The sequence below is a fragment of the Quercus lobata genome, chromosome 1, assembly GCF_001633185.2.
Source record: "Quercus lobata isolate SW786 chromosome 1, ValleyOak3.0 Primary Assembly, whole genome shotgun sequence".
NCBI lineage: Eukaryota > Viridiplantae > Streptophyta > Magnoliopsida > Fagales > Fagaceae > Quercus > Quercus lobata.
The window spans coordinates 24006465-24019202 of record NC_044904.1 but is presented as its reverse complement, the minus strand read 5'-3'; the positions used below and the strand labels follow the sequence as shown (position 1 = coordinate 24019202).

Sequence of the window (12738 nt, the reverse complement as noted above, 5' to 3'; positions counted from 1 at the left end):
CTATACCTTAGAGTCTCTTCAAATTCCTCAACTCTCTTCCTCTCCATTGTCAAATCCTTGAGAGGCATTATACCAAACCTGGTTCTCACCATCATCATCACTGTGAGACAGCTGTTTGGATTTCTGGGAAGCAGTTAGGAAGGAACCAATCTTCATTGGTTGATGCAACTGTCTAGTAGCGGAATCCGGGAAGCTAGAAAAGAAAAAGGTTCGACGCAACCTCGTTGGAGCAAGAAGCTTGGAGGGCTTAGGTGCACTGGGTAGATTAGGCTTGGAGGGTCTATTGATGTTCGTGTATCCCAACTGTATTTTCTAGTGGATTGTTTACCGCTTGGAGTGCGGCAGAGAGGTTTTACGCCGAGGGCTTCGGTTTCCTCTTCGATAACACATCGCGTGTTGTCTTTGTGTTTGCATCTTCCTTCCTCTCTATCTTTGCCTTTTTATTATCTACTGTGGATTTTATTCTGTGTTGGCTTAGATAGTTTTTAACCAATTTCATATTATAGCATATGTTAAGTTTCCGCACACTAGTTGTTTGACATATTGCTTAAATTGGTTAAGTTGTAATTTGGGGGTCTAAACGTTCAAGGGTGTTTTTACACGTTTTTGAACTTTCAGAGTTATCCAGATTACCAAGTCTTTTTCACTTGTAAGTATTTGGTCATATTCTTAAATTTCATGAGTCATCTATGAGATGAGTGACCATCTTCAACTTGCAGGCTTCTCGATAATAATAACTTATCAGGGTATCTTCCAGAAGAGTTCTTCAAACTGCCAAAATTACAGATACTGTATGGTTTCTACTTTCCTAGAACATAAATATATTTATGTTTATACATAGACGTCTTTACATGTAAAATTTATGGTTTTTTATTTTTATTTTTTATAATTTTATAATTTTCATCTTTAACTGGGTATAATTTTCTGGACTTTCCTTTTTCTAATGTAATATTACTCAAGCAATCTTTTTCAAGTTTCTTAGTACTTTCATTTTCTTCATTTTGCAGTCAATTGGACAACAATAACTTCAATGGGACTAGAATTCCTGCTAATTATAGCAAAATGCCTAAATTGCTGAAGTTGTAAGTTCATATTATTATTGTATGTTTGTAACTAGGTTCCAAAAGTAAAGATAGAGCATGGTTCTAGCCTTGTAATGTAAGGCTGAATTCTTTTTTTTTTTTGGGCTCAATGATTAAATAAGCTATTCCGCCCGCCCCCCCTAAAATGAAAACCTGAAATAAAGAGGAAAATACTAGGAAAATAAGAAGTAATATAAGATATAGTGGTTTAAATTTTGTTGGGAAAATGCATAAATTATACCAACATTGTTTGAAAGCAAATACTTTTTTAATTGGTAAGTGACACTAACACATGCACTCACTCAGTCTTGAATCCATGACCTCACCTTCCATCCCATTTATTATGAGAGAAGGAAGTGCTAGTTGAGCTATAGATCATTGGGAATTGAAAAGGAATACAAGTGGGAAGTTACTCAACGTAGAAGAGTCGTCGGTTTTAATTAAAGTAAGGTGCCATGAGGCATTTAATTGCGTTTTTCTAAGATTTCAAGGCTACTGGTACACTGAACAAGTCAGGATTTCCTTGATTAATCCTTTACCATTTGATGTTCCATATTATTTTTATGTAGTCTGCTCAAGTTTTAAAGAACCTAGATTATCTTAATCAGTCATCACAATCCTTTCATGCTCTTAGAAGGTTTATACACTTACAAGTTACAAGATGGCAATCAAAGAGTATACACATTCACATGCTGCTTGATATTTCATGGCAAGATTGATAATATTTGTGTTTTGGTTGGATTTTCTAGGAGCCTTAGGAACTGCAGTCTACAAGGACCAATTCCTGATTTTAGCCAAATACGAAGTCTCCTTTATCTGTAAGTTATTTTATTATTTTTTTCCCCTTTGTAGAATCATTTTATGATGACCAAGTATATTTTTAAATCAGAAAAAATAAATGCACTCGGCTGAATAAAATTTTCTCTTTTCTTTGTTAAAACTACTCCATGAGCTACTTTCTTTATGTTTTACTTTATATAAATTTCAGAGACCTCAGTTCAAATCAGCTAAATGGAACCATACCTCCAGATAGGTTTTCTAAAAATATCACGACTATGTAAGATTCTCCATCTTCTGAATGAGATGTCATCATTTATTTATTTTTTTTTTTTTTGCATTTGAATTTAATATCCATATATTGCAAAATATATACAGACATGACTGTTAATTTTTAAAGATAATTTATACTAGAAATTCTCTTGACTTATGTTATCAATTGTTTGAGCAATATGCTTAGCTTGTTATCCCATAACCATCTTACTAGAGCAATTCCCTCCAACTTTTCGGTTTCGTTTCTTCCTGATCTTCAAAGGCTGTGAGTAGTCTCCCTTTCTTTTCCTTCCTTTTGTGTTTACTTCTATAATTCAATGTTATTGTAAATTATTCTATATAAATCTAATTTTGAGATTCCATTTATCTCAACCATTAAATTTTAAATTTATTAGTTAATTTCTATAAATAAATTAAATTGTTAATAAAATAATTGAATTTTTATTTGGTAAATTATTCCCCATTTCAGGTCGATTGCAAACAATTTTTTGAACAGCTTTGTTCCATCCTCGATTTGGCAAAATTGGACTTTGAATGGAATGGGGAAACTTACAGTGTAAGACTTGAGCAACAATGTTGCTATCCCTTGGTTAAAGTGACATCATCTTTTAGCATGAGTGTGTGTGTGTGTGTCCGTTCATGCTCTCAAGCATCTTTTTCTTTTAATGGTGAAAAATCAATTGATGCCTTATTTTGAGTACAGAATTTTGTAAAATTAAAAGGTATAATCTTCTGGGTTAACTTTATAAATTTACTCTCATACTAGACTTTCTAAGCTATTGCTTTTGCCTCTATGTTATTGCAGGGAGTTGCAGTATAATAAACTTTCAGATATAACATTTACAAGCAATTCTAATATACCTCCAAATGTCACTGTCGGGTTTGCTTCTATGCCTCCTTCCAAATTTTCACTTTCTAATTAGTTTCATATAGAACGTCTTTTGTAATGAAATGCATCTTCAAAATGTGAATACTAGATTTAGAGATTTTGGATGTGATCTTTTTAATTTTAGTTTTGCAAGGTGTAACAGACATAGCACATTGATGTGATGAAGTCTCATTTTTAACTGTCAGCCTTAAAGGGAATCCTTTATGCTGGAACTCCAACCTATCCCGGTTTTGTGAATCTGAAACAGAGGATAAAAATTACAGTCAGAATTCAACAAACACCACTTCTGTTTGTCCAGCTCAAGCATGCCCACCCCCTTACGAATATTCCCCTACATCTCCAATAGCTTGTTTCTGTGCTCTTCCTTTGTTTGTTGGATATCGGCTGAAAAGTCCTGGATTCTCAGATTTTCGTCCGTATAGATATGAGTTTGAGGTGTTCCTGACTTCTCGTCTTGAGTTGTCTCTTTATCAGCTGTACATTGATTCATTTACATGGGAAGAAGGACCTCGACTGGGAATGCATTTGAAGTTTTTTCCTGAAAACAACACACGTGTCTTCAATAGGAGTGAGATTCAGCGAATCTTTGATATATTCACATCATGGAAAATTCATAATCCTGACATGTTTGGACCTTATGAATTTATCAGCTTCTCTCTACTGGGCTTCCATAAAGATGGTTTGTCTCAAAACCCTTATCTGATATATTTTTGCGATAGAGCTTTCTTGATGTAGGAACTAATGCTTATTTAGCAGTTGAAGAATGTAGAACTTTCTTCTCTAATTCATTTGAAGTATACAATGAAGTCCTCTATACTTAAAAGACAATATTAGGCTTATGGCATTATTCTCTGTTATTATTTTGTGTTCAAATTCTGAGTTACATGTTATATGTCTGTGGGTGGCACATTTAAGTGGAGAGCACCTTTTCTTTTCCTGCCAACAACGTTGAAGAAAGGCTTGATCTACGCAATTTAATGCTTTCACCATGGCAATGCTATGTTCAGCAGTATGAACAGATACAGTTGTACCGCTGTGATCCAGCACATAAGTGAATAACTGCAATGCTAAGTTCAAGTTGATTTTTAATGTTCTGGAAAATTAAGTTGTGTTTTATATTGATCAAGAAGGTAGCTTCAAATTCACACCCTCTCACTTATGACTTGACCCCAAGGATAGATGAACTATATCTTAGTCACATCTTCCCTTCTTTCATGTATTAATATATGAGATTGAAAGCTTGAAAATGCGTTAAAAACACGAGCTGTTTAGACCCTCAAATTAAAGTTACGGCTCGATAGATTTTACACTAACTTAATTCTAAGTGCGAAATAATGTAAATGCGAGCGGATAAACAAACAAGCTACTTTAACAAATATTCATATAACCACATTAGTAAAATGAAATGTAAAAGAATAGGAAAGAAGAATGCAAACACAGATAACATGCCGATGTGTTATCGAAGAGGAAACTGAAGAACTCGGCGAAAAACCTTTTCGCCGCCCTCCAAGCGGTAATCGATCCACTAAACAATCAGTTAGGATACATGGGTTAGCAAGAGGCCTTCCAAGCCTAATCTACCCACTATACCTAAGCCCTCCAAGCTCCTACTTTAACAAGGCTTCTCGGAACCGTGTCTTGTCTAGCTCTCCAGATCCCGCAACAAGCTCCATGTTGCATCTACCATTCTAAGCTTCTTCCAATGCTTCCCAACAGCACCAAACTATCACTTGATACTTTGAAAAGGTGTGGTAAATGTTTGGACTATCAACCTCTCGATGGTATGAAAATGGAGAGGTAGGAGTTGAGGAAAATCCACAAGCAATTGTGTAGAGAATTGTGGGTATAATAATCTCTAACTCTCAAGGTGTTTGGCTAGGGTTTTCTCTCAGAAACACTCCTTAATAGTTGTGGGTAGTATGAGTATAAATAGTGTAAGCACAGAAAGTGTGTATCAGAATTGACAATCTGGCAAAATAGAATGTCTTGCGGGTGTCTCGTGGGAAGGCCTTACCCGCAAGATATTCGCGAGACATAGCTGTCTCCATCCTACCCTGACTCTTCACATTCCAGCATGTGCAACTCACATGAGTCACTTCACAGGATGCTTAGTCGCGAGATACCCGCGAAAACTCTTTAGTCTTCAATTGCTTGAGTCTTCACACTCTCTCTCTTTATCACACAACCTTTACAATTAAATCCCACAATAAATACAGGGTACAAAAGATTGAATAGAATTACAATCTAATTTGGCACGGAATTAAAGCCAACAAAACACATAGTTATAAATCACAACTTTACATAGATGAATATTGTTGCGTGGTTTTGATTTTGTTTGTGCTCATTGTTCTCACCAATGTCACAGATGGTGCCAACTCTCCAAGTTCTGGTTTAAGCAAAGGCACACTGGCTGGCCTAGTACTGGGGACTATTGCAGTTGCAGTTACATTGTCTGCAGTTGTTACTCTATTGATAATGAGAAGGCGTGTAGGGAAGTACCATTCACATTCGAGAAGACGTCGTTGTGAGTATCTTATGTTTGTGAAGTTAAGGTTTTCAGGTATATTTGTCGTGATTTTTTACTTTGCATTCTACATCCTGATTAGGCCTGTCAATTGGGCCAGGCTGATACTAGTCCAATTATAAAAGCCTCAGCCTGCTTGGTCAATATCTTAGCCGTATCTCAGCTAAGCTAATGCTATAGAGCAAACTTCAACCAAGTTTGGACTGGCCTGTTATTGGAAGCATCATTTAAAGATGAATAAAAAATACCATAAGACCTGGTTGCATACTGGCTCAAACCATATCTAAGTTGAGGAACAAATAGTCAGCAACAATTTTAACAATGTTGTTGACTTGTAAGTGTGTATGTGCTTGTAAGTATAAATAAAACGTTCTGATAATCAGTGAATAATTTTATCAGGTATTTTATCACAAATGGCACTGCATCTTTTTGTGCATCACCTATCACTATGTTTTTATTTTAACATTGGACCTATATTTAATATGCAGCGTCTACAACCTCCATAAAAATTGATGATGTGAAGGATTTCACTTATAGAGAAATGGTTGTGGCTACAAACAGCTTTGACAAGTCCACTCAGGTTGGCGAAGGAGAGTATGGTAAAGTTTATAAAGGAGTTCTAATTGATGGGACAGTTGTGGCCATAAAACGTGCACGAGAGGGATCCTTGTAGGGTGAAAAGGAGTTCTTGACAGAGATAGAATTTATGTCAAGGTTACATCATCAAAACCTTGTGTCTTTGATTGGATATTGTGATGAAGAAGGTGAACAGGTACTTTTTTCTCATCTTGATTATATATACACACACATAGGGTTAGTATCAAATTACACCTTGTGTAGTTTTAAGTAATATTACCACCTAAGAATTTTTTATTGAATGAATATTTTGGAAATCCCACCATTAGATTATATGTTCTCTATGTTCTTAACACACACGTCAAATTTTTTGTGAATTTGGATGTTGTTTACCATTTGATCCATATACTAATCTTTAATAAATAAATTTAAAATACAAAAACTTGAGATTTAAACGTTTATAGACAAGAGAGTTATTGATCTTAAATCATCTTGAAATTTTGTAATTACAAAGGGTGTAAAAAGAAAACCTAATCCAATAGTGGACTTATCAAAATTTGCATACTATAAAAAAATATTCAATATTGTAACATTGTTTATAGTTACACTATGCGTAAATTAACTCAACCCTATATATATATATATATATATATATATATAATCAATAAAAGATTGGATTATCCATCAATCTCATTATTGGACACAAAAGGAGATGATTCTCATCAACTTAGGAATCTGATGCAAATAAACTAAATGAAAATGAAAGCTGTAAAAGTTTAATAATAAAATTTTAAAAAAGAAAGAAATATGTAAAATCGTGTATGTAGTTGATTTGAACAGTTGCTAAGAGCCATATACCTCAATTGACACCTCTTAATGTTTTCAATAGAAACATTTAGGTTTCAAATCCTCATTCCCCCATTGTATCTATTGAATTATCAACAACAGTATATAGCTGCTTTGAATAGTTGCAAACAATGGTAGAAGTCAAATTCAATCTAGAGATATTACAGATAAGATTCTGCCAAATTTGTTGCTTAATAATGTAGAAGCATATACAGAGTTCTTCATAAATAAAGGATTATTTAGGCTTTAGGAAATGCATTAAAACTTACATATCTCCTTTCTTAGTGAAATTGAGACTATAGTTTTTCATATATTTCTTCATGAGCAGTGTTTCTTCTCCTGCAAAATTGTGTGGCTTTAACACCTAGGGACTAGATTTTCTTGCTCTCTATTGCTTAATTTGTTTTGAAATTTTTTTTTGGGAAGAGATTCATGTATGTATTGTTTTGCATGCAGATGTTGGTCTATGAGTTTATGTCAAATGGTACTCTAAGGGATCACCTTTCTGGTACACCTTATATTCATTCTTTAAGCTTTCCTTTTATTGATCTTGAAAGTTCAAAAACGTGTAAAAACACCTTTGAACGTTTAGACCCCCAAAATACAACTTAATCAATTCAAGCAATATGTCAAACAACTAGTGTGCGGAAACTTAACATATGCTATCATACGAAATTGATTAAATACTATCTAAGCCATAACAGATTAAAATCCACAGCAGATAAATAAAAGGCAAAGATAGAGAGGAAGGAAGATGCAAACACAAAGACAACACGCGATGTGTTATCGAAGAGGAAACCGAAGCCTTCGGCGTAAAACCTCTTCGCCGCCCTCCAAGCGGTAATCAATCCACTAGAAAATATAGTTGGGATACAAGGACAGCAATAGACCCTCCAAGCCTAATCTACCCAGTGCACCTAAGCCCTCCAAGCTTCTTGCTCCAACGAGGTTGCGCCGAACCTTTTTCTTTTCTAGCTTTCTGGATTCCGCTACTAGACCGTAGCATCAACCAATGTAGATTGGCTCCTTCCTAACTGCTTCCCAGAAATCCAAACAGCAGTCTCACAATGATGATGATGGTGAGAACCTGGTTTGGTATAATGCCTCTCAAGGATTTAACAATGGAGAGGAAGAGAGTTGAGGAATTTGAAGAGTCTCTAAGGTATAGATTGTGTGTGAATCAATCTAGTTTTTCTTTAGGGTTTCTCTCTCAAAATTCTCTCTGGAAGCTCTCTTTCAATCGTGGGTAATAGGGGTATTTATACTGGAGTGGAGAGGAATGTGAAACGTCAGGTTTTTACAAAACAGGGTTGGCTCGCGGCTTGACTAAGTCGCGAGATCCAGTCGCGAGATAACCGTATGGCCAGTTGTCCTGTTTTGTCCTGTAGTGCTCCAGCTAGCATGACTATTCATCTTCCAGCATGCTTGGCACGTGTGTGCTTCTGGCGGCTTGCAGCCGCGAGACACCCGCGAGTCCCAGCCGCGACTCTCTGTTTTCTTGCACACTCTTGAGCAAACTTCACTCTATCTCACTCTCTACCCTTACATCAATCCCACCTAAATACAGGGTTACAAAATGCTGAATTACAAGCAAATTTGGCACGGAATAAAGCCAATTAGATGGTTGAATAAATTCAACCTTACAATCTCCCCCTTTGGCTATTCCGTGATAAAACCCTAAAACAGACTCTAGACTTAACATGTGAGTTGGGAACAGTTGAACAAAACTCACTCACACCTAACTCTAGAAGATGTGAAGCACTTGAATCATATGAACATAATACTCCTGAAACACAACAATACACCATGATCATTGTAAGCAGAAAATTATATAATGCATATGAAACAGGCAATATGTGATCAAGCAAAGATGGAGTTATGAAACAAACCATGGCTTGATTAACCAAGTGAACACCACAAGGTAGTGATCACAGTGCTCATTCACACTTGGAATGAACACAAGGACATACAAGTTAACAAGCACAAGGCAAGACACTTGTATGCTCAACACTTAACCAATGCATATCACACAAGGCATATGCATCTAGGAACAATCCTACAAGGGCACAAGAGTGACAGTACATAAATCAAAATGCATACCATTTAGATTAAAGTACTGATTTCAACATAGCATAAAGGCTGCATTAAGCAAGGTACATACCATAAAGCCTACAAACTATGCAAAAGATATAAACCCTAAAAGCTTACACAAGCACATGGGTACAAAACACATTATATTGAATAAAAACTTAAACAATATAAACTAAAAGTGCATAAAGTTTCTCCCCTTTAAAGTGATGAGAAGCTGTGATGCACTTGGAACATATATACTTGTAACCTGAAACACTTGCACAAAACACATTAGACCCTCAAGGTAAAGCAAGTAATAAAAGGGTGGGTATAATGTAACAAGCAAATTGCAATCAAGTAAACATGATGTAAAACATGTGAGCAACTTGATCATACACCAAAACAGTCATATAGAAATGACTATAATGATCACATAGTAAAACAAATGATCATCCGAACATGCATTCAATGAAGCACAATAGCATAGGGATATATGCATGTCCAAAACAAAAACATGATGCGATGAGAACCACAAAGCATAACTCAAACAAAACAAACAGAACAAAGTTTTCTTATGAACTCAATGTCTTCTCCCCCTTGGTATATGCATCTCCCCTATGGAATAACTCTTCCCCTACAAATGTGCATGAGAAATAGAATTTCTCCCCCTAAGGATGTGCACAAGAGTCATATAGAAATGACAAAACACTCTGGTATACTCTCTAGAGTATACTCTCCCCCTTTTTGTCAGGAATAGACAAAGGGTCAAGGAGAAACGAGGGCAAGAGATGAAGGTACGAACAATGCTAATGATGCATGAGGGGTGCAAGATGAATGAGAAAATGAAGCTCAAACCCATGACAAAGTAAAATGCTACAAAGCATAAGACAGACATGACATGCTAGGATGAAGAAGCAAGGTATAGACCAATGCATGACAAGGGTAGCAAAGGTGTGTGCAAGAGGTGGCTAAGTGCAATGCATGACCAATGCATGAAAAATGCACAAGTGGGGCAAGGTGTGTTAAATACACAACTAATGAACCAAACATGTTCCTAATAAGGAAACATGAGAAACCCCAAAGTTTGGTACTCATCGGAGTCCAAACAAGCGAGAAAATGTCTAAGAGGCATTTTATCAAACACCTAGCATGCACACTATGAACAAAAATGTGAAACAATGTATGAACATCATGAAATCCACCCTTAATACATGTTCTTTCTGCCACAAGGGGCCAACATCCAATGCATATCAACAAAAGAAACCAATCCCATGAAGAAAATTGACAAAAAAATAAGTTTTCCCAACCCTTATGATGAAAATCCTAACTAAGAGCACAAAACTCTCCAAAACATAATCTAAGGATCAAAAAGAATGAAAAGAGTTTATAATTACCTTAGAGATGTTAATGGATTGAAAAACCATTCAAATTGGTTGGGTTTTGATGTAAAAATATTGAAAGAGGGGTTTTAGAGAGGATGGGAGAGGTTTAAAACAAGTTTCCCACGAAAAAGCTCTTTAAAAAGCTGATTCTGGGCGAGTCGCGACTGGCGAGTCGCGAGCCAAGTCGCGAGTGAGCCGCGAAACCTCTTTGTATGGACTCGCGGCTTAGACTCGCGGCTTGCAAGCCGCCAAACCGAGTAGCCAAAACTGGCAGCTCACGCAAGTAGCCAAAATTAGTGGCCAAAAAATCTGATACTTGTTTTTCAAACCAGAACATGTTTAAACATTGAAAAACAAAGTAAACACTAAACATGAACACAAAGAGTGATAAAAATCACTTCCAAAAACATATAAAATGATCAAAAATCTTTTTGGATTAATCCATATAAGATTGAGCAAACACACATCACATTTAGACAAGTACAATCTAACAAATGAATAAGACATTCATTGAGCATTAGGCATGTGTGTTGTGTGTGTGTATCAAATGTGGAATAGTCCTTAGTCTAGAGTGAAGCTTCAATGATCAATTCAATCAAGTCATACACAACTAGTACTAAGTCAAGTGGTCTATCTCAATTATAGAAATGAACATATATGACCTCCCACAAGAAAATGATTACATAAGATTGAAACTTTTCATTTGGCTTCTTTACAATTCATAACATTTGATCATTTTGAATCAAAACATCTCATTTTGAGATTGATGCCTGAAATTTGTGATATTTCAATTTGATGAACAAGCCTTTGGCTTTTTGGGCATCATACAATTTCATATAAGTCGCTTTCCCTTTTTCCTAGTCAAATACTAGTATATGCGACGGCTTTTGCAGCTCATTATCTCTTTTCATTTTGAGTTTTACATTTATTGAGCTCTTTCAGCAATAAAAATAAAAGAGTGGGAAGAGATATAAGCACAAGTCTACGCATGTATCAAAACCAACATGACTATTGACAAATCATTCATGACAAGCTTGAAGATCGATTTACAACAATCACACAAAGATGTCAAGATTTTTCCCACAAAAATATAGGTGCAAAAATAACAAGCTAAGCTCGTAAATGCACAAAGCCATTTGTACAAAGGTACAAGGCCAAACTCACATGTGATATGTGCTCAAACAAATACGATCAAACTTTTTGAATTTTTCACTTTTTATGTGGTTTTGGATTTTTACTCACACAAAATAGAAACATAAAAGTAAGATCAAAAACGAAACAATGCATACAAATAAATGCAAGATGCACAAAATGCATGATGATATGACATTTAATGCATGAAGGGTCCAACAAAGATCGAAAGAATTAGATCAAGGACCAAAAGAGCAAAGGCTCAACCATAGGAACCCTTCCTCATCCAAACGGAACGATTGTTTGGAATGAGTGTCTCAAGAGAAGTGAGACGAGGGTTGGAAGAATGAGAACTGGAGATGCACATAGACAAAGAGGTAAGAGCATTAACCACTTTCTTCAACAACTTACCATTTTCCATCCAATCCGATTTAGCTTTCAAAGCACAACTTCCAAAAAGCTCAAGTTTCTCTTTTCTTTTGATTCTCTTAAGAGCTTGAAACTTAGAGCAATGAGGTCTTAGATGACCTAAGGCACCACAATGGTGACACACAATGTGTTTAGGTCTACTAGGCTTCTTGGGAAAAGATCTAGTAACATTGTTTTGTTCCCTTTTCAACTTGGAGTATTGAGGTCTTATATGACCGATCACACCGCAATGGTGGCAAGTTGGAACAAATTTAGATCCATTCAAAACCTTAGGTTGAGACCTAAATGAAGGCTTAGGCTTAAGAGCCTTTTTCTCCACTTTTTGATTTCTTTTGTGTGGAGGAATGTACACCGATTTGTCCTTTGAGGTAGAACACATAATAGGCGCAAAATTGGGTACCACAACATGATTGCAACAAATATTTTCTTCTATTTTAGCAACAGGTTCAGCAATCAAACACTTGGCATGCATCTTAAGAGATTCATTTTCAGATTTAAGATCATCAACAAGTTTGTTAGACAAAACAAGTTTAGCATCCAAGTCCTTATTTAAACATTCAAACTCTTTAAGCTTTTCAAGAGAAATTTCAGCAAGATTCTTATATTTCTCAACCAATTTGTTAGATTCATTGAGTTTAGCAATCAAATCATCCTTTTAACAAACTAACTTGCTCAAATTCTTTTGAAACTTCTTAGCTCCTTTCTTCAAGAGTTTGTCAACAACACCTATAGATTCAAGTAACATGTCATCACATTTAT

The 12738-nt window shown here is 35.7% G+C and overlaps 1 pseudogene; it reads left to right on the top strand.

Moving 5' to 3' along the window:
* Positions 1-12738, top strand: part of LOC115984278 — a 28557-nt pseudogene that overhangs the window by 11196 nt on the left and 4623 nt on the right.